The following is a 22,086-nucleotide window of genomic DNA, read 5'->3' on the forward strand; positions in this document are numbered from 1 at the left end:
TGGTTGGGGACAAAGTAGCATTTGGCTTTGGTGTGATATTGGTTTGAAATCCCAGAGAAAATACTCAGGTTTCTGCACATTGGTTCAGCAGACAGTATAGATGCTTGTTTGAATACAGAGAGGGGCATGAGGGTTGTTATAGCCGGAGGAATGAATAAAATTGGTGAGAAAAGCTTGTATCAAAGAGGTAAAATAACTTGCTCAAAGCCAGAGGGCTCATAGCTGATGGAGCTGCAGTTTAAACCGAGGTCTGAACTTTGAAAACCATGCTTTAATTATAACTCTGTATTTTTCAAATTCTAATGACAGGATTAAAAGAGTATTTAGTCTGTAAAGGCATGTATAAAAGGAACAGTATACAGGTGGTCCAACTTACGATGGTTCGCCTTACAATTTTTCCACTTTAGAGTGGATTTATTGGGATAAACCCCATTCATTGTAAGTCAAGGAAAGTCTGTAATGTTTTAGAAATTTTTGTCAAAAAATGGTGTGTGGGATTAGTAAACCTTTTTTTTAGGTTCATTCACATGAAATTCATTTTCTGATTTTACCAAATAAAAACTGCTATTTTTTGATGTAATGATTTATAATTTATTTTTTCATTTTCTATCCTCCATTCCTCCCAATACCAAAAAATTATTGTATGGCAGCTCCTCTTCCTGCACCACCCGCCTCTTCTTTAAAGGATTACATTATTATACTTTTCCTTTAAAACACTTTAAATACTTCAGGATGCCTTTTGAGACAAATTAGACATCGTACATTGTATGATGTTATCAAATCAAGGCTGGGAATCTGGTTATTTTGATGGAAAAAATGGTTAAGGTGAGTTGTAGTGAAAACACTATACTGAAATTGTACTGGAATGGTGTGCTAGTTTTGGATTCTTTTGGAGGTGTGTAGTAATAAACGATTGAAAGAGTTTTTATCTAAGTATCACAGGCTAGACTGTCAAAGGTGTAAGTGGCTCTAAGAGTTAGAAGAAACAAAATCACTTAAAGCATTCAGAATATATAAAACATTAATTTTCTTTTTACTTAAATATTTAGGGGGTACAAATGGTTTTTTCTTACAAGGAAGAATTGCACAGTGAAGTCTAGGCTTTAAATACCTGTCACCTAAATAGTGTACATTGTACTCAATAGGTAATTTTTCATCCCACACTACCCTTCCACCCTCCCCCTTCTGAGTTTTCAGTGTCTACTGAGTCACTCTGTATCACCATGCATCACCATTGCTTAGCTCCCTCTTACAAGTCACAACTTGTGGTATTTGCTTTTTTGTTCCTGGGTTACTTCACTTAGAATAATGGTCTCCAGTTCTATCCTATGATAGAATTTTTCTATCCTAAAATTAATGAAACATTAATTTTATAGCCACATTTAAATTTCACCTTTTCCCACCCCCTTGTGTTTTTTATCTGCTTTAAAAAAATCATTAATCATTTGATTAAAACCTTATTTCATTTTTTAGGATTTAAGTCAGATATTATTTGAGTTCTTAAAATTCTCCCTAATAAGTAGTGATAAATAGACTATATAGCTTGTGTGTCTCTAGTTCAAGTGTACACTGGTTGAGAATTTTTGCCTGTTCTTGCCGCCAGTTTGTGGCCGAGTCATTAACAAGACTTTTTTACTCATGAACTCCTAATATATAGAAATAGTCTATCTACTAAATAAACAGAATTTCATATGCTCTCATATGGCACCTACATATTTGGAGGAAAGACAGGACTAGGAAATATATTCTTTTTTTTTTTTTTTTTTTGAGACAGAGTCTCACTTTCTTGCCCGGGCTAGAGTGAGTGCCGTGGCATCAGCCTAGCTCACAGCAACCTCAGACTCCTGGGCTTAAGCGATCCTACTGCCTCAGCCTCCCGAGTAGCTGGGACTACAGGCATGAGCCACCATGCCCGGCTAATTTTTTTTTTTTTTTTTTTTTGTATATATATTTTTAGTTGGCCAGATAATTTCTTTCTATTTTTAGTAGAGACGGGGTCTCACTCTTGCTCAGGCTGGTCTCGAACTCCTGACCTCGAGCGATCCACCCGCCTCGGCCTCCCAGAGCTAGGATTACAGGCGTGAGCCACCGCGCCCGGCCGGAAATATATTCTTAAATACAGCAAATTTGGGTGACTCCACTGAAATTGAATCAGTGTGAGACTATGAAATCAAATTATTAAATTATAGGCTTAATAATTTACAAAGTAGGCATATATTGTTTCAATTTTGATTTTCCATTCAACATCTATTATTTAATGCCTTAGCAGTGATCTCTACTAAGTGCATATAGGGAGTAAGGTATAGTCTTTGTCCTCAGTCATGTACCCAATATCCCACCTAGTAAATAGGGACTCACACCTAGCACTGGAAAGCCTGAAAGGATCTTGGGTATAGGAGCAGAACCTAGTGGGTAAAATGTACATGCTCTTATAAATGACTAGTCTTTTTTCTTTTTTTCTTTGAGACAAGATCTCCCTCTGTCACCCAGGCTGGAGTTTAGTGACATCATCATAGTTCACTGCAGCCTTGAACTCCTGGACTCAAGTGATCCTCCTGCCTTAGCCTCCCGAGTAGCTGGGACTACAGGTGTGCACCACCACACCTAGCTAATTTTTATGTATTTTGTAGAGATGGGAGTCTCACTCTTGCTGAGGCTGGTCTCAAACTCCTGACCTTCAGCAGTCCTCCTGCCTTGGCCTCCCAGAGTGTCAGATCACTAGTTTTTAAGGGATGGGTGAAAAAATAATTTTATTATAATTATATACAGGCCTGGCCTGAATTGGAGCTATCTAATTTCTCCACTGAAGAATTCTCCATATTCTTGCCCAGTGAGGGGAGAGAGGAGCTGGAAGTATGTTCTGGGAGCTGAATGAAGAGTATGAGATTCTTGCTGTGCATCATGGAGACTATTTCTCAGCCCACTACCTTGCCTTACCTTCTTGAGCCTAGTGTCTCCAAAATGTCCAGTCTTCTGCCTTGGGAGAGATTGTAATCTGGTTACACTGGAGGTAGGGTGTAGAGAGAATGAGCTAATGACTCCATCCAGCTAAGCTGTGTGTATTCAGCAACTCTTCCCCTAAAATGTCTACCCAGCCCCTAGTTGTAGTGCTGAAGCTCTTGTGCTTCCAGGGTGGACTGGTTTCTGTTCACTGTCTATTTCTGAAGTCACTTTTGGCTACAGCTGCTTATGTTCTTCCTAGTTGTCACCTCCCTTCCATTCTCTTTGTTTTTTAAAAAAAATTATTGAATTTCTTGTTTCTTGATTTTTCTTTTGTATTGTCTTTGTTATTTTGGGCCAGCTTTTCTTTTTTTTAAGCCATGGGAAGGAGAGAAGAAAGACAGTGTTCATCAGTCATTTTTAAAGTGTTAGTCACGTTTTAATCAGAACTCCCTTAGGCATGTTTTTCTGAGTTGGAACTCCTAATACATTGTGGTATGATTATTTATATTTTAATGGAATTACCTAAAAATTGGTTTTACTTGCAGCAGGTGATTAAAAACTGTGATTAATGTAATAACTTTTAAAGAAACTTACGTTTATTAGAAGCAGAGGTCCTGTTTCTGAAATCTCTTGGACCATTAGAAATTCTTATTTGTATCTATCTTCTCTGCCTATGCTTGTTTGTATCTGCTTTCTTTGTTAGCATTTGGATCCTTAGCACACTTTAGTGCATTGCCAGTAGACATCTGTTAGAGATAGTAATGATTCCTTAGAGCAGTGATTCTTAACCAGGAGTGCATATCAGCCTCCTAGTGACATGTGCCCAGGCTATATGCCAGACCTACTGAGTCAGAATCTCCTGGTTCTAGCTTTTGCATTTTGAAAAAACTTCCACATGATTGTGGTGTATAGTCCTATTTAAGAAGTGTCATGTTTTGGCTTCCAAAATAAATAGATTTAATTTTGCCTGGCATTTTATTTCCTACCAAATGAACTACAGATTCTTCATTCCAAGGTGTCAAAATCTGGTCCCAATATTTGTATTATTAACACTTCTGCCAGTATTCTCCTGTGAGTACCTTGTGCACCAGCAAAAGTGGACGATCCTCTGCTGCTCAGCGCAGTTCTTTCTGCCTGGAACGCCCTTTCCCTAGCTAGATCTGTTGACACCTTTTTCTTCCTCATAAGTCTCTTCAGTGTTCTCTCCTTTCTCTAAACATTTCTAGAGGGTCAGCCAGCTTCAGAGAACACGTGCGCCTTTCCACATGCTTTGTTTCTGTTATTGTATTTCCCTGGACCTTACAACAGTACCAGAAACTGCACCATGAATATGTGTTAATTAAAGAAATAATGTTATCAAACCACTTTCTGCCTTGTTTTGTGTTACTTGTATGTCTGTCTGGTTTAATCTGTTAGGTTCTTGGTTATATCAGGAAGGACTCATAGTTTATTCACTTTAGCAATAAAATAGTTTGAGCTTTGTAAATGTTTCTTTCTTTCTTTTTTTTTTTTTTTTTGAGACAGAGTCTCGCTGTGTTGCCAGGCTAGAGTGAGTGCCGTGGTGTCAGCCTAGCTCACAGCAACCTCAAACTCCTGGGTTTAAGCGATCCTCCTGCCTCAGCCTCCCGAGTAGCTGGGACTACAGGCATGAGCCACCATGCCTGGCTAATTTTTTTCTGTATATATATTTTAGTTGGCCAGATAATTTCTTTCTATTTTTTAGTAGAGATGGGGTCTCGCTCTTGCTGAGGCTGGTCTTGAACTCCTGACCTCGAGCGATCCACCCGCCTTGGCCTCCCAGAGTGCTAGGATTACAGGCGTGAGCCACCGCGCCCGGCCTTGTAAATATTTCTTGAAAAATAAATGAGGTATATTCCCTGTACTCTGGGTAATCAAGCAGAATTTGGAACTGTAGGGTAGAATCCCAAGATTTATGACACACGGGAAGGCAAGAATATCCTAGTCTCTGAGTTCTCTCTCGTCTGAGTTGGTGAGATGTTCAGATTGATGGGGCTTTAGTCCATGCTCTGTTAGGTATACGGATTTGAGAGTTTTCAGGACAGTCTTCAGTTGTCAGATGCACTTGCACTGAGATGGGACTGTGTCTTTCTGTGAATGCAAGGGAGAGTAATTTGTAGTATTTGGTTTCATGGCTGCTGTTCTCAGCACCACCTTATGTTTTTAATTTCTGTTTCACCTTAGGTAAGTCTCAAAATTTTTATGTTCAACTTTAAATCTTTTGTTTTCTCAGCAGTTAAATATTACCCTTGCAAAGTAGTGAATGGTTTTAAAATTAGGCAGCAATAGTCAGGACTGAGTTTCCCATGTGTTAATGTCAGCGACTGCCAGGGGTTTACAGGATTTGATACTTGGCACTGAAAAGTATTGGAGCTCAGCCAGAGTGTGACGGGAGCGTGTGTGAAGAGCAGCTCCTGGGAGAACTCACTGGTGGCCTTTATAGGGCCAGCTTTAGTTAGGTACAATTTATATCAAATAAAAATTCACCAGTTTTAGGTGTACAATTCAGTGAGTTGTGACAATCGTACAAATACCACATCACGATAATGAGGAAACGTTTTCATCAGCACCAGAAGTGCCCTTGAGCCCTTTTGTAGTCACTGTCCTCCCCCCACACCCTGGCTCCCGGCAACCCTTGGTCTGCTTCCCTGTCACTGTAGTTTTGCTTTTAAAAATGGAATCCTACTCTGTGTAGTCATTTCTGTTTGGCTTCTTTCACTTAGCAGAGTGCTTTTGAGTTCATGTTGTATTTCTTGTTTTCATGGTCTTGTTATTGCTGAGTAGTATTCCATTGTTTAGCTACAATTTGTCCTTTCTACAGTGATTTTTTTTTTTTTGGGAGAGCTTCAAACTGGCACATTTTTGTATAAGGATTTGCTTTGACAGTTAATATCCAAACAGTACATGAACACAATTTTTGTTGCTTGAAAGAGCATTAAAGTCAAATAGAAAAGGAGACGAAAGGACTTGTATGTAGGGTGTGGTGGCTACACATGCATGTAGTAATGTCTCTGAAAGTGTGGCCCTTGGACCGTCTGTACCCGAATCTCCTGCAGATACTGGGGCCATCTCTCAGGCTTGACAGAGTCATACTCTGTGAGTGTGGGGAAGTCTGAATGCCTTAAGTGGATATCAGTGCCACAGATGGCTCGGCCCATCTCATCTCAGTGAGTGTGCTTGCTAAATGTTTCCTGTTTGAGTGTTAGGCATCTGTCCCTACTTTTTCCTCCACAGGGTCTGCTGGCACAGCAGGAGATTCAGTCCCTGCTAGAAACTGGGATCTGGAAACTTTCCCCTTGTTCCAAGTTAGCTGTTTAGTAGGGCAAGCTTAGTTCCTGTCTCATTATCCTCATCTATAAAATGGGGTAAATAATACTACAGTACTTATAGAGTTGTGTGAAGATAGAGTTAATATGAATAAAGTGCTGAGAATAGCACTATGCTATTTGTAGTGTTTGCTTTTTAAAATTCTGTTCTTTAAATCATGTATTTATTGTTACCTAGAAATTATACATTCAGTGTTTGTTTTGATTTACTCATGTTTATCAGTTTGTTATGAATTACTATTTTTTGTTGAAATTTAGACATTCCTTCGTGATCACTTCCTGTCTTCCTGAAATACATTCTTTAGCGGTTTCTTTAGAAAGGGTCTACGATGATACTTAGTTTTTGTTGATTTGAAGATACATTGGCTTTATTTATATATATTTCTGTTAGCTGGGTATACAACTGAGCATGTCAGTTGTTGCATCTTAGTACTTTGATGGTTTTACCCTACTGTTGTTTGACTTTTTTTTTTTTTTTTTAAGAAATCTAGTAACAGTGTGATTGTCATTTCTGTATAGAAAATCTTTTTTCCTCTGGCTGTTTTTTTCTATTTTTTTTTCACTTTGCTTTGGGGTTCTTCACTTTTATTATAGTGAGGATTTCTCTTTATCCCCACATCTTGTGCTTTCTGAATCTGAGAAGTTATGTTCTTTATCGATTCTGAACCATTCTCAGCCATTATTTCTGCTAATGGTGCCTCTTCTCGGTTTTTTCTTTTCTTCAGGAACCCCGATAGTAGATGAGTTAGACCTGGTCATTCTGTACTTTATTTCTCAACCTTTCTTTCATATCTTCAATCTCTTTATCTTTCTCTGGTGCATCCTAGGTGGTTTCTTCGGATCCATCTTCCAGTTTCTTATTTGTTGTCTAGTTCAATGAGCTTAACGAACATTTTTCCTGCTCATGCATTAATTTCCTTTTTATTTCTATCAACATTATGAACATACTTGTTTTATATTCTGTGTTTTGTCATGCTAGTATATGAAATCTAATTTTGCTATTATTTCTTTTGGCTTGCTCGTAGGATGGTGTTTCGTTGTATATTTTGTGATTGTTTTTGTGAAATCACATTGACCAGATTATAATTGCTGAAAACCCAAGGAGCTCAGATTGAAGGTGTGCTTCTCTCAAGTTGGTTTGTTCTTACTTCTTCAGGCAGCAGGATGCCACTAGCCCAGAAGCACTCTAAATTAATTCCTTGGCTGGGGGGTTTCCAAGACTGGGTAGTTAATGTAAATTCAAATGTTAACTCTTCAGAAGGGGAAGCTTGACGTTGCAAATTCTTAAGGGAGATTTCACCTTTCCCTCCAGTCTGAGAAGTGTGAGTGTGGTATCCCAAGTTCATCTCACTGACTGGTCCTAGGTGCCTGGTTCTTCCTGTCTCTAATCCTGTCTTTTTCTAGAGCCTGTCCTGGGACACCAGTTTACTTAGTTGGAATCTTAACCTACTCTACCTTGTTCTGAGCCTCTTGCTTTGGGATTGGATTTGGTGCTTCCAGAATTCCTCATGTTTCCTTAGAAAATTTTTCTTACAGGTTGTTCAGGTATCCACCAATCTCTGAAAATTGCCACTTCTACAAGAATAATATTAATGTGTCAGTATCTTGGAAGAATTATATACATAATTCCTTTAGTAAGGTTGACAATAGTGCTAATTGAAACAAAAGTCTTCAGAAATAAGGCTGTTTATCTAAACCTTAAGAATATGGATGAGAGAAGTTTAAAAAGTTCAGGGAGGCAGTAGTGTTGCAGAGGACTAAGAAATCTTCAGGTGGCCAAAATTCTGTGCTGGCAATTGTAAATTTTATTTTCTCTCCAGAGAATCAATTTTTAGGATGGGAATAATTTTCCTGAGTAAAACTCATATGTGGAACCCTAGTTCTCAAGAAGGTCTTTGAGGACCAGGCTTAACTTTGTACTTATCAAAAGAGACCTAGCTAGAAAAAAATTGTGTTATTGGGAGAACATTTTTTAAGCAGTTTGCTTACTATTTGATATTTAAAAATCCACATTAGACATCTTTTTCTTAATTTATAATAGCAGTGCAACTCATTTTGTCATAGTACCTTGTGGAAGTACATGCTAATTAACATTATAGATCCTTGTAAAACTTTAACTCATTATAACTGTAAAATACATGGGTTTAGAAGCAGAGGGTTCAGGTGGTGGGACTGATGCTGACCTTTGCAGTTAGGATAGTCAGAGATGAACAGAGAGGCACAGGGGGGACCTCCAGACAGGGCCACAGGTCTGCAGCAGTATTTGGCATAGTGTATCCGGTGTATGTATTGGTCACAGCTGGAGCCCTGAGGAAACAAGTTCATTATGACCACACACCAGAAGAGTGGGGAGGTGTGGATTAACCTTTATTGATTGCCTAGTATGTGCACAGTTATGGTGTTGTGGGATTTGTGTGTCATCTCTTAATTTTCACAATACTCTGATTTTTATTAGAAACCCAGAGAAATTGTCACTGGGTTGAGTTTTCATGGATTTTTAAGTTATGGAACAGCCTTGCTACCAGAAAGCTGCATGTCATTTGGACTTTGACTTTTATCTTGACTCTGCAGTCCTAGTTGGATGTTATTTGACCATGACTGTAACAGTTTGTTTTGTGGTTCTTTAGTAAATTCGCCCTAGGTGCCTGGGGGTAGAGGGTATCCTCAAAATGAACCACTCTCCAGTGTCTACTTTCTCCTTCTTTTCCTTTCCTGTCTTTATAAGCTAATAATTGATTTCATATGCACACATGGTACCAAGTTGAAAAAGTGTGAAAGAGGTATTAGAGAATTCTTGAAAAGTTAACTCCTTTCCATTATTGCTGGTCACTGAGTTCCTTTTCCTGGAGAGAGCCGTTATTGGCTCTTGTGGCTCCATCCAGAGACATTCTATTAACACAAGGCACCTGCTTTGTACGTGTGTGTTAAAAAAATGATACATGCCATGCTAAGTTCTCTGCACCTTTTTATTCATCATAGTATATCGTTTATGTTAGTACGTGTAGAACTGCCTCATTATTTTTGTGTAAAAACTTAAGAGATTATTTGCATACCATTAAATTTAAGCATGTAAAGAGTACCCGTTACTGGTTTTTCAGTATACTCACAGATTGGGCAGCCATCAACCACCTAATTTTCTTCACCCCAGAAAGAAACTCCATACGCTTGAGTAGTCACTCAAGCGTATTTTCCCTACCCTCTCAGCCTTAGGCAACTACTAATCTACCTTCCATTTCTGTACATTTGTCAATTCTAGTCATTTTATGTAAATGGAATCATGTAATATATGGTCTTTGGTGACTGGCTTCTTTGATTTGCTTTAATGTTTTCAAGGGTCCTCCATGTTGTAGCATCTATCAGTGCTTCATTCCTTTTTATTATAGAGTAATATTCCATTGTATGGATATACCACATTATTATTTACCTGTTCATTGGCTAATGGACATTTGGGTTGTTTCTCCTTTTGGCTTCTGATAATAATGCTGTTATGCACCATACATGGTGGCTTGCACCTATAGTCCCAACTCGGGAGGCTGAGGCAGTAGGATCACTTGAGGCCAGGAGTTTGAGACAAGCCTGGGTGATACAGTGAGACCCCCATCTCTTAACAACAACAAAAAATAATAATGCCGCTATGAGCATTCATATACAAGTTTTTATGTGGACATAAAGAATGGATTTGCTGAGTCATATAACTCTGACTTTTTGAGAAGCTACTAGATTGTTTCCCGTAGTGGCTGCACCATTTTCCAAAGTCATCAGTATCTTAGGGTTCTAATTTTCATGTACTCTTGACATCACTTGTTGTTATCTTTTTGATCATTGCCATCCTAGTAGGTGTGAGGTGGTATCTCACTGTGGTTTGCATTTTCATTTTTCTGATGCCTAATGGTATTGAGCATCTTTCCTAGGAATTTTATAGTTTTAGCTGTTATAGTTAGGATTTTGATCCATTATGAATTAGTTTTTGTGTATAGTGGGAGGTAGGAGTCCAGCTTCATCCATGTGAATGTTCAGTTGTCCTGTCACCATTTGTTGAGTAGACTGTTTTTTCCCAGTTGAGTTCTCTTGGCTTCCTTATTGAAAATCAGTTTACTGTAAATGTGAGGGTTTATTTCTGGACCTTCAATTCTATTCCATTGATCTTTATACTTGTGTCAGTACCATACTGTCTTGATTACTTTAGCTTTGTAATAAGTTTTGAAATTGGGAAGTGTAAGTCCTCCAGTTTTGGTTTTTGAGATTGTTTGGCTGTTCTGGGACCTTGCATTTCCATATGAATTTTAGGAATGGCTTGTCAATTTCTTCAGAGAACCCGGGTAGGATTTTTTCCCATAGGGATTGCACTGAATCTGTAGACCAACCGGGGATGGGGGGAGGCATCTTAAGGAACGGTATTAAGTAATTATTCATGAACATGGGATGTCCTTCTATTTATTTAGGTCTTTAGTTTCTTTCAACAAGATTTTTAGTTTTCATAGTATGTTTTAAGTTTCTTCTGTCAAATTCATTTGTAAATATTTTATTCTTTTTGCTGCTATTGGTGAATAGAATTATTTTGTTATTTCATTCGTCTCATCCTTGTTGGTAGAGTTGTGTCATATGGATGTGCCATAATCCTCCCTATTGATGACATTTAAGTCTTAATATGTGCATTGCCGCAGTGAGTATATCACTAGGGTGAATTCCAGTAAGGAGATGTGCTGAGCTAAAGCGTATTCAGATGTTGGAATCATTTGTCAAATTTAAAATGGTTATATCCTGCCTATTTATCATTTTACTGCTTATTTTAAAACTTCCAATAAGCTGTTTAACCTGTATAGAAAAGTGTTCTAAAATAAACTATTTTCAGCTACTACTACTTATTAAAAATAATAATATGCTGGAAGAGGCTCTTATTGCTAAAAATTGTCTAGAGCAATGCTGCCCAATAGGACTTCCTGTGATGGTGGAAATGTTCTATATCTGCACTGTCCATACTGTGTGGTAGCCACCAGCCATTAAGCAGAAATGAAGGTAGTGTGACTGAAGAACTGAATTTATTCAGTTTTCATTTGGCTACTGGATACTGTATTGTATAATATAGGCTTAGGGATTTCATTTATTTATTGTTGGTATTCTAAATTTCCTTAGAGGGTGGAAAATTGACTGCATTTGAGTTTTGTTGATTAATCTTACATTAGTAATTGGGTATACCTTTAGAAGTAAAGCTTGTGAAAGTTTACAGAAGCCTTGTCTGAAATGGTATGTCTTGCATTATTTCCTGAATAGCATGAGGTAATCGTTAGTGGTTATTGCAAGTTTAACCAGTATAGTTCTTAATAAACAGCTTTTTTTTTTTTGGTAATAGTTAATTTATCCTGCACCTAGCAAACTGAGCTTTTATTTACTTGTTTATTTTTTGGTAATCAGTTGAGCTTTTAGATAGAAAAGCATATGGGTCCTTAATTTGCTAGTTGTTATGATGTGTGTATCTCATCCTAATGTAACAGGTAGGCTTACCTGATGTTTTGTACATGTATGTGCTCTAAAATCTGTATTTGAAATTTATAAATTTATATTGGCAATTATAGTATGGGTCATTGACTACAGATACTCAGTCTGGAAGTTTAGACTCTGTTAGTGGCTTGGTTGACTTGTACTTTGTGCACTGGGCTCTGCCCTTGGCCCTTTTATTCTTTCAGTTTCTCCTTGGTGCTCTAATATACTTGGAAAGGTTTGAGCTACTGGCTGCATGCCTAGGACCTCTGCTTGTATTTGTAGCCCAAACTTTTGTTTTTTAGCTGTAGGTTCTGTATATCAAGTAATCCCCACTATATTCTGTATTTTATGATGCTGGGTGTCCCACTTACCCCTCAGACTCAGACTAGCTGAAACAGAAGTTAATTTTCTAAAACCCTTTCCTCCTTCTCCTGCACTATTTCCTATCCAAATGAAAGGTAACACGATTTCAAACCAGAAATGAGGAGACAAACACTGAGCTCCTTCATTGGTATTCATGGGGCATTGGTCCCAGGACCCCCCTTGGATACCAAAATTCACAGATGCTCAAGTCCTGTATATAAAAAGGCATAGTATTTCCATATAATCTGTGCAGATCATTTGGTATACTTATATCGTCTCTAGATTATTTACAATATCTAATACAATGTAAATGCTGTGTAAACACTTGTTATACTGAATTGTGTAGGCAATAAGACAAGAAAAAAAAGTCTGTACATGTTCAGGACAGACAGCCTTATATTTCCCACCTCCAACCCCATATTTGTCTTCCCTTCCCTTCCCTTCCCTTCCCTTCCCTTCCCTTCCCTTCCCTTCCCTTCCCTTCCCTTCCCTTCCCTTCCCTTCCCTTCCCTTCCCTTCCCTTCCCTCCCCTCCCCCTCCCCTCCCCTCCCCTCGCCTCGCCTCGCCTCGCCTCGCCTCGCCTCCCCCCCCCTCCCCTCCCCATCCCATCCTTCTTTTCCGTCCTTTCCCCCCTTCCTTTCCTTCTTTTGACGAAGTCTCTGGGTTTCCCAGTCTAGTCTCAAACTCCTGGGCACAAGCAATCCTCTTGCCTTGGCCTCCCAAGTAGCTGGGACTACAGATGTGCATCACGGCACCTGGCTTCCCCCAAATATGTTCTGTCTGCAATGGTTGAATCCCTGGATGTGGAACTTGCAAATACAGAATGCCAACTGTGCTGAGTTCCAAGTTACAGTTTGTATAATTTCTTCCATGTACTAACAATTTTAACTGTTCTCATTAATTTTTTTATTGCTTTTATTCTTTCTACCTGTTTTACACACTGATTCTATATGTTCTTTGCAGAAAGCAAATCTCTGTTCCTAAAATTGCATTTCAGTGGCTCCTAGTTGTCAGGGATAGAGCCCAAGCTCCTTGGAATTGTGGATTATTCCTCTGTGAATTGACAGTTGCCTAACCTCTTGCCTGTGTCCACCCATACCAGATTATTTTAGGCCTTTGTTTTTTCTGATGACACTGGTCCCTAGGCCTGGGCCTCCCCCACTTTGCCTCACTCTGGTCAGTCTGTAAGATCACCTCTGGCACGCAGAAGCTTCTGACCTGGCCCTGTGTCACCTCCCCCTTCATAACAGCGCCAGGAGCAGTTGATCACGTCCATGTGTTTACGTGCATTTCTCCCTTCCTTGCTAGACTGTACACCCTTAGGGCTCCTTTGTGCCCCTGAGTGATTGTGGAATCAGTATAATAACATTTTCTGTCAGGTCCCACAAGTGTTTTATAAAATATTAATAGTACTAGTGGCATAAGACATACATATGTAGCACTGAAATGCAATTTTAGGAGCAGAGGTTTGCTTTCTGCAAAGAACATAGGGAATCAGTGTGTGAAATGGGTAGAAAGGGTAAAAGCAAGAAACAAGGAAATTAGTGAGGAAACGTTGGAATTGTTAGTCCAGAGAAGAGATGATAAAAACCTCAACTCATAACTCAGGTTATCAAGCAATGACACCTTTAAAAACCAACTCCTTTGTTGTCTAAAATGTAGATTAGTTGGGAAACAGGTCTGATTTACTTCTATCTTCACTGACTTTTTGTTGGCTCTGTTCCACATTCTAGAAAACAATATGGTCTTAGAAAATAAGGTCAGTAGTCTTTGGCTTGGAATTATGATTGTTTGCTCTTAGAACTCGGGGAGTCTGCTGGCCATTTTAATTATTTTAAAAAAATCCAGATCTTAACTTTTGAGGCCAAAATCAAATAATTCTTCATGAACTACTATAGTACATTTTGAGAAACTTGGCGGCTAGCTGTATTCACTTTCTCTTGCTGTGTAACAAATTACTGCACACTTAGTAGCTTAAAACAACACCGATTATTAACTCACAGTTCTGTAGGTCAGAAATCAGGGCAGCACAGTGTGGCTGAATTCCTACTGGACTGAAATCAAGGTGTCAGCTGAGTCTGTGCTTGTACTTGCTGATTGTTGGCAGAAATCATTGCCTTTTATTTGTAGGACTGAGGTCTTTGTTATCCTTCTAGCTGTTGGCTAGGGACTGCTGTCATTCCTAGAGGCCACCGGGAATTCCTTGCTATTTCCTCTAATGGGTACTTCACAGATGGATGTTTGCCTTCTTTAGGGCCAGCTCCTGCATGTCTCTGTGCTTCCCCTCTTGTGACCAGCTGGAGAAAACTCTCTGCTTCTGAAGACATGTGTGATTAGGTCAGGCCACCCAGTGTAGTCTCCCTTGCCATATAGCATAGAGAATTATGGGAGTGATAGCTCACATTCACAGTTCTACCCACACTCAGGAGCAGGGATTTCACATGGGTGAGGGTCACTGGAGCTTATGTTAGAGTTCTCCTTGCCACAGGACACATTGCACATTTAGGTTTGATTATACAAAGTTGAGGACTTTTCGTTAGAGAGGAATACATGAAATCATGATGACTTTTTCATCCTTAACTGTATACAGCTTTATACAGTGTTACAGCACCTTTTTAGATAAGCTCTTTGAGAGAAAGTGTATACAGTTTGAGCGTCCCAATTCTAAAAATCTGAAACCCAAAATACTTAATTGAATTGTATAATTAATTGAATAGTATTTCTTAAGTTGTGTCAGTTGCCATCTAAACTGGTAACTTTTCTTTTCCCTACCAAATGTTTAGCTTACTTATCCTTTTCTCTGCTCAAGAAATATACAGTAGCAGCTCAGAGGAAATCAGAACTCTCATCTGGTTGCCATGGCAATTTAGAGCAGAGGATGCATGCATTTTGCTAGGGTTGTTTAGTTTTTCCTCCCTAGTTTCTGATAGAGCAAGTATACATGCAGATATATATGAAGTAGATAAGCATGACAATGTAATTTTAGTATTATAATATTGAAAGAAAACTATTCTGTGATTTCTTTTAAACTGCATTTTAATTGTAGCTCTATTTGGAATAATGATTAGAATATCTATTTGTCCTTTATGTAGGGTAAAATATTAATATAGTTCTTTGTGAAAAATATACGTGGTTCATTGCATTTTGGCTTTTGAAATTTTTTGTTCCCATCACTGAAAAGGTATATTTCCTATGTTATGTGAGAATATGTTCTTAAATTAGCACTTTGCTTAAACTTTGAACCATTCGATAGAATTTCAACATTATATAGAAACTCAATCTGCTCCTTAAAGAATTACATATTACTTTTTACTGTGAATATAGCTGCAAAGTTATAAAAGAGAACACGGATACAGATTGCTTAAATCTAAATGTAGATTTTTCTCTCTGTTGCCCAGGCTAGAGTGCAGTCATCATAGCTCACTGCAACTTCAAACTCCTAGGCTCAAGCAGTCCTCCTGCCTCAGCCTCCTGAGTAACTGGAACTATAGGCATGTGTCACCACACCTGGCTTATTTTTAAAATGTTTTATAGAGACTGGTCTTGCTGTGTGGCCCATCCTTGTCTCGAGCTCCTGACCTTCCAAAATGTTGAAATCATAGGTGTGAGCCACCGTCCTCTGCCTAAATGTAGATGTTTCTGATTTTTCTTGAAATCATATACTTAATAAAGGTATAGTGTTGTATTATTTATCTACTTACTTATCTATTTTTTTAGAGAATGGGGTCTTGCTATATTGCCTAGGCTAGAATCTTAGTCCTGGGCTCAAGTGAGACTCCTGCCTCAGCCTCCAGAGTAGATGGGACTACAGGAGCATGCCACTGCACCCGGCTCCTTTTATATTTTAAAAATAACTTTTTGAGTTATAATTCACATACCATAAGTTTCACTCAGTTTAAAATGTACAATTCAGTGATTTTTGGTATGTTCACAGAATTAAACAACCATCACCACATTAGAACACTGTCATTCCTGCTAAAAGAAACCCACATCTATTTAGCAGTCAGTCCCGATTTCCCTCCGTCTGTCTTCTTGATCTCCTTGCACCCCCACCCCACAGTCCTAAGTAACCACTAATTTACCCTGTCTCTATAAATTTGTCTATTGTGGACATTTGATATAAAATGGAAAATCATACAACCATGGTCTTTTGTGACTGGCATCTTTTACTCAACATAAAGTTTTTAGGGGTCATTCATGTTGTGGCATGTATCAGTACTTCATTTCTTTTTATTACTGAACAATATTCCATTATATAAGGTTATACCCCATTTTGTGTATCACTAGATGGACATTTGGGTTGTTTTTGCTTTTTGTACATTAGGAAAAATAATGCTGCTGTGAACACTTGTGGGCAGGATTTTACGTGGACATATTTTTCATTTCCCTTGCACGTATACCTAGGAGTGGAATTGTTGGGTTATTTGGTATTTTTATGTTTAACCTTTTGAGGAACTGCCAGACTGTTTTCCAAAACAGCTGTGCCATATTACATTTCTACCAGCAATGTATGAGGATTCGTATTTCTTCATCCTCCCTAACACTTGTCTTGTTTTTTGATTATGGTCATCTTAGTGGGTGTGAGGTAGTACCTCATTGTGGTTTTGACTTCCTTTTCCCTAATGACTAATGATGTTGAGCATGTTTTCATGTGTTTATGTTTTCATGGTCATTTGTATATCTTTTTTGGAGAAATGTCTGTTCCAATCTTTTACCCATTTTTAAATTGTAGTGTCTTCTTATTGTTGAGCTACAAGTCCTTTATCAGTTATATGATCTGTAAGTATTTCTCCCCCATTCTCTGGGCTTTTTCTTTTCTTTCTTTTTTTGTTTTCCTTCCCTCCGCTCCCCTCCCCTCCCCTCCCCTCCCCTCCCCTCCCCTCCCCCCCCTCCCCTCCCCTCCCCTCCCCTCCCCTTCCCTTCCCTTCCCTTCCCTTTTTTGAGACAGAGCACTCTGTTGCCCTGGCTAGAGTGAGTGCCGTGGCGTCAGCCTAGCTCACAGCAACCTCAAACTTCTGGGCTCAAGCAATTCTTCTGCCTCAGCCTCCCAAGTCGCTGGGACTACAGGCATGTGCCACCATGCCCGGCTAATTTTTTTCTATATATATTTTTAGCTGTCGAGATCATTTCTTTCTATTTTTAGTAGAGACGGGGGTCTCGCTCTTGCTCAGGCTGGTCTTAAAACTCCTGACCTCGAACAATCCTCCCATCTTGGCCTCCCAGAGTGCTAGGATTACAGGCGTGAGCCACCACGCCCTGCCTGTTTTCTTGATGATGCCCTTTGAAGTATAAAAGCTTTTAATTTTGATGAAGTCTAACTTACCTATTTTTTCTTGTATTGCTTGTGCTTTTGGCATCATATCTAAGAAGGATTGCCTAACCCAAGGTCGTGAAGATTTACTTCTGTGTTTTTTTCTGACAGTTCTGTAGTTTTAGCTCTTTCATTTAAGTCTTTGATCCATTTTGAGTTAGTATTTATGCATTTATGAGGTAGGGGCTCCGGCTTCATTTTTTTTGCACATGAACATCCATTTGTCCTAGTATCGTTGCTGAAAGGACTTGTCTCACCATTGAATTGTTTTGGTACTCCTGTGGGAGATATTTATGGGTCCTCCTCGCCCCCTGGCTGCTTAAGTGTATCTAGTAATTCTTATATAAAGCAGCTCCCTGCTGATTTTCATTAGGTTTGATGGAAATTATCTTTTTTTAAATATGTTGATACACTTCATGAGTACATATTTGGTGAGATAACCTGTCACCCCTTGATCTTTCAGACAACTGATTTTTTTTTTTTTTGGCAACAGTCTCACTCTGTTGTCCAGGCTAGAGTGCCGTGCTGTCAGCCTAGCTCACAGCAACCTAAAACTCCTGGGCTCAAGCAATCCTTCTGCCTCAGCCTCCCGAGTAGCTGGGACTACAGGCATGTACCACCATGCCTGACTAATTTTTTCTATATATTTTTAGTTGTCCAGCTAAGTTCTTTCTATTCTTTAGTAGGGACGGGGTCTCGCTCTTGCTCAGGCTGCTCTCGAACTCCTGACCTCGAGCGATCCACCCGCCTTGGCCTCCCAGAGTGCTAGGATTACAAGTGTGAGCCACCGCACCTGGCCTAGACAACTGAAATTTAACTACACTTTGGAGTACTCTAGAAGCCACCAGAAACCACTTTAAAGAAGCCAGCCTTAAGGCAGTATGGCATGGCTTTGTGTTCTCTGTATCTGCCCTGGGAGAATTTATTGGTGTTCTCCTGTGTGGTAGGCAGTGACAAGGATGGAAGGATGAATCAACGATTGGGACTACAGCATTCAGCAGTTACCTTGCACTAAGACTTACTGTGATTAACTGAGTGATTTGAGAATTGGTGATAATTGATATGAAGTAGGTCAGTAGGAGAAGCCGTAGAAAAAATAGTCATCACTGGTATGACCAGTACTCTCTGAATATGAGGCTGACCTGCCTCTCGGTACAGGGGGATCGGAAAGGTCTAGAGTAGTGCCATCTAGTGGAAATACAGTGTGCACCTTTCCTGTAAGTTCAAAGGTTCCAATAGCCATGTTAATAATAATAAAAAAAAGTAAAAAGAATCAGGTCAAGTTACTTTTAATAATATAGTTATCTAACTCATCTACAAAACATTTAAACATGTAATAAATATAAAATTAATAAAATATTTTACTTTTTTGTACTAATTCTTGGAAATCTAGGATATATTTTACACTTACAGCACATCTTAGTTTGAACTGGCCACATTTCAGGTACCCAGTATACTTGTGTGTGGCTAGTGGCTACCGTATTGGGCAGCACAGTTCTAGAGGTTTTGATGTGACAGCCAGTTGAAATATTATTTAATACATCAACATTACTCAAGCCACCTCTGCACTTCAGGGTACCCTGACTTTTTGTAGGGCTGGTTTTCGAGGCTCTTTCTGCCTGTCTGTTCAGTGTGGGGAGTAAGGGCCTGTTCACTTAGACCAGAGAGTCTGAGAATTTTGTTAAGCCATGTGGGCAGCTCAGCAAATAGGTAAAGAATAAGTGAGAGAGACACATTATATTAATAATAGAGGTGCCTGAGCCTCTCTAGTGAGAGAAAATGGTCTATGAAAATTAGAATCTCTTTTCGCTTATCACAGATATAGTCTCCTCCATTGAGGTAAAGCAATATAGAGAAAATACTCCTTAGTGCAGTGGTTCTCAATGGCATGGTTTTGCCCCTGCCCAGGGGACAGTTATCATTGTCTTCTGGACTCATTTTTGATGGCCACATTGGGTGGGGGGTGTGCTGTTGTCATATGATGGTTAGAGGCCACAACAGTGAGATATCTGGCTCACATGGCAACAGTGCCCTGCACTAATATAATAGAACAACGTCCTTCATTTCTTCTCTTTCATTAAGTAGTTTCTACAGTGAATATAATGTGTTTTATTTATTTATTTAGTTAGTTAGTTTTTGAGACAGAGTCTCGCTCTGATACCCTGGCTAGAGTGCAGAGTGGTGTCATCGTAGCTCACTGCAACCTCCAGCTCCTGGGCTCAAGTGATCTCCTGCCTCAGCCTTCTCAGTAGCTGGAACTGCAGGTGCGTGCCACCACACCCAGCTAATTTTTCTATTTTTTTGTAGACATGGGGTCTCACTCTTGCTCAGGCTGGTCTCTAACTCCGGGGCCTCAAGCAATCCTCCCTCCTCAGCCTCTCAGAGTGCTAGGATTACAGGCGTGAGCCACTGTGCCTGACAGTGTGTTTTCTTTTAAACTCAGAGAATCTACTCATTTTTTAATATAAAATTTCTAAGTTAGGAAGAAACAGCCAACTTTCAAAGTATTTCTGATTGAGCAAATTTGTCAGATAGATAGATTCTGCCCCCACACCCTGAAGACTGGGGTGGAGAGTGCTTTTTGGATATCATATCTAACCTCCTCCCTCTGGGGAAGTGGTAAAACTGTTGCACTTCCTCTCCTGCCTCCCCCTTTTCAGAACTCTCTTTGCCTGAGACCATTCTACTTTCAGTAAGAGCACATATGTTAAAAAGAAAACCAGCATTTGCAAGGCTGCCAGAAAAATTCTTGCACTTCCATTAAATCTGTTGGGATTTTTAGATGTGTTCTAGAAATGATGTGTGTGTTTGTGACTATTCTCTTTCAGTGCTCCATAGTAGGGAATGGTTAACTCAGAATGTTACCACCACCACACTCCTAATGTCTGTTACCCAGGGAACTGTAACTTTGAGTCTTCATAAGTTCTAGCAAGTAGAAATCAATGGAAGTCATTTTCGGCCTATAAACATTCTTTAGTTGTCCTGTCAAAAGTAGTCACGCTTGCCAGCATTTGCCTTTAAGGTTCCTGTTGTGTGTGATCCCCACCCCTTCCTCATGACTTCTGGCATTTCTATTGCCTTTTACACCTCCCCCCTTTCTTCGATTTCTGGCAGTTTGGGTTTTTGTTGGCAAGCCACATACATTAGTGGTGGTTAACTTACGTTAAAGGCAATAAAGGCTGTTGAGGGCTCTCAGATTTGGCAAGGATTTAGAGGTCCAACTTCTAGAAGAGGGCAGTGGTCCAGGCAGCTCCTTTGCCCCCCCCCTCCCCCTTTTTTTTTGAGACAGAGTCTAACTCTGTTGCCCGGGCTAGAGTGAGTGCCGTGGCGTCAAGCTCACAGCAACCTCAAACTCCTGGGCTTAAGCAATCCTACTGCCTCAGCCTCCCGAGTAGCTGGGACTACAGGCATGTGCCACCATGCCCGGCTAATTTTTTTTCTATATATATAATTTTAGCTGTCCAGATCATTTCTTTCTATTTTTAGTAGAGATGGGGTCTCGCTCTTGCTCAGAGCTGGTCTCAAACTCCTGACCTCGAGCGATCCTCCTGCCTCGGCCTCCCAGAGTTCTGGGATTACAGGTGTGAGCCCCTGCGCCCGGCCCTGCCCTCTCTCTTAATGGCAGCTACAGACAGGCTTGCACTTATACCCCGTGATAGTTCACCTTCTCAGGGTTCGGAGGCTGGAGAGCGAGCTTTGGCTATGTGCCCTAGGCTGTACTGCAGTGAGGAGAGAAAGATCTGGCATCAGCCTTCTTTTGTGCAGGCAGTAGCAGTGCCCCAAAGGAAATCCAGGTCTTAGAAAGGGAGAATGCGTACCAGGCTAGGGTGGGGAAGACAGTTGTCTATCACATCAGTGGCTCTCGATTCCACTTTCTCTCAACAACTGGGGACCTCCTCACTTCACCCTGCTGATGCTGCCTCTGGGGAACCTTCCTCAGTCTCACTCCTTACTCCTGTCCCATGTACTTGTTCCCACCCTAACTTTTACCCACACAGCTGCGGCCAGTTCAGGGTGAGCAGTAGTGGTCCCATTAGTAGCACAGTTTGAGGGAGAGATGCTAGTGTCCAAGTTGAGACTTTTGGTTCATGTTTCCCCATTGAGACATGGTTGGAAATAGCAATTAACTTTCATAGTAAACGAAAGCTTGATTTTCATAGGACCATTAGGTATACTTTACTTTTCTAAGCAAATGTACTTACTATATCTGTGAGTTATTCTAGAAATTTCAAAGTTTACATCTTAAAGCTCATGAACTTCTCTTTTGTATAACAGGTTTTCCTATACTTTATAAAAGAGTATACTAAACATCATTTAACCTTTTGTGACAAGTAGAAATAACCATTGCAAATCTTGCTTTAGTATATGGACTCTATTTGTACTTGACTAACAGTGGGTCTTTAATTTCTAGTTTGAACAGTGTTTTTGATAAGTAAGATTGGTAGATAACTGAATTCCCTAGTGAAAATAACCATACTTTAGCTGTAGTATGTATTAATCAGCTTTTATGAGTTATCCTGGAAACCTAAACTCATTCCTACTATTTCTATGGGAAAGGTATTCTGATTTTCAAGTAAGAGAAATCAAACCCTTTTATAAAAGTTGAGGGCTACTTGCTTCTGTCTTTTTGTAATTTCTGTGGGA

At 39.7% G+C, this 22,086-nt stretch overlaps 1 protein-coding gene across 8 annotated transcripts in view; it reads left to right on the forward strand.

Annotated features, from left to right (window-relative positions):
* SRPK2 (SRSF protein kinase 2) overlaps positions 1 to 22,086 on the forward strand; it is a 210,698-nt gene that overhangs the window by 113,186 nt on the left and 75,426 nt on the right. The window lies entirely within an intron of this gene.

Source organism: Lemur catta, chromosome 11 (assembly GCF_020740605.2).
Source record: "Lemur catta isolate mLemCat1 chromosome 11, mLemCat1.pri, whole genome shotgun sequence".
Lineage (NCBI taxonomy): Eukaryota > Metazoa > Chordata > Mammalia > Primates > Lemuridae > Lemur > Lemur catta.